The sequence below is a fragment of the Cynoglossus semilaevis genome, chromosome 1 (genome assembly GCF_000523025.1).
Source record: "Cynoglossus semilaevis isolate Cse_v1.0 chromosome 1, Cse_v1.0, whole genome shotgun sequence".
NCBI classification, from domain to species: Eukaryota; Metazoa; Chordata; class Actinopteri; order Pleuronectiformes; family Cynoglossidae; genus Cynoglossus; species Cynoglossus semilaevis.
In genome coordinates this window covers 21030626-21031470 of record NC_024307.1, presented here as the reverse complement: position 1 = coordinate 21031470, position 845 = coordinate 21030626, and the positions used below count along the sequence as shown (strand labels likewise).

The window sequence follows — 845 nt, the reverse complement described above, 5'->3', positions numbered from 1 at the left end:
GTCCCCGTGTCTCCTGCTCTCTCTCTCACTCTATGTCTATCTCTCTCTCCCACTCTCTCACTTTCTTTCTCTCTCTCACTAACACACACACACACACATACACTTGCAAACACCTTTAATGAAACAATCGGGCTATTGATAAGTGCCTTGACTGTCAGACAGTTCAAAACCCACTCACACACAGGTACTCAACACTTTCATTTCTGTCCGACAAACTCCAAAAGCCAACACCTTTGAGAAGAAAATCTCATTATCCTGCTCTAAAGCTGCACACTCGCTCTTCTCTGTGTGTGCGTGTGTATGCGAAACATTAGTGCGGTAGCATCCGTGCCAGATTCCTCCCTTCTGAATGCAGTTAGATAGTCCTAATTATTTCTTTACCTTTTATTCCAGTTTTATCCACACCTCCTCCTCCTTGGTGTCTGCTTTTAGATTTCCACTGCTACATTCAAGTTTTTCACCTTTTTTCTTTCTTATTTTATACACATCTTCTCCCTATTTGCTTCTGCTCTGCTAGACAGAAAAAAACATGCAATACTAACCTTGTTTTCCAGTGCATTCCAACGCGACACTTGGAGCAGTTACATCTCTGTCTGTACGGCTCGCTCAGTATCTCAGTTCTTTGGAAAAAAAAAACACCCTTCTCTCTCACACTCTGTCTCTCCCTCTCACTCTTGCTTTCTGCCTCTCTCCCTCTCCCTCTCTCTCTCTCTCTCTCTCTCTCTCTCTGTCTCCTCCCCTTGGTCGTCCCCACACTTGGTCTCGACAGCTGCAGTGCTCTGCCTGCCTTCTCTGTCGCGCTTCCGACAGACTGTATGTGGGTTAAATCTTAAGCCGTGTTAATC

At 45.2% G+C, this 845-nt stretch overlaps 2 protein-coding genes across 3 annotated transcripts in view; one reads left to right on the top strand and one right to left on the bottom strand.

Moving 5' to 3' along the window:
• The window catches only part of LOC103384998 (leucine-rich repeat and fibronectin type-III domain-containing protein 4), a 30608-nt gene extending 29810 nt beyond the window's left edge, over positions 1–798 (bottom strand). The window contains exon 1 of the mRNA XM_008318742.3: positions 543–798. The gene's annotated coding sequence lies outside the window, so the exon portion shown is untranslated. The remainder of the gene's footprint in view (positions 1–542) is intronic.
• Positions 1–845, top strand: part of pcxb (pyruvate carboxylase b) — a 236066-nt gene that overhangs the window by 169657 nt on the left and 65564 nt on the right. The gene's annotated exons all lie outside the window — the stretch shown is intronic.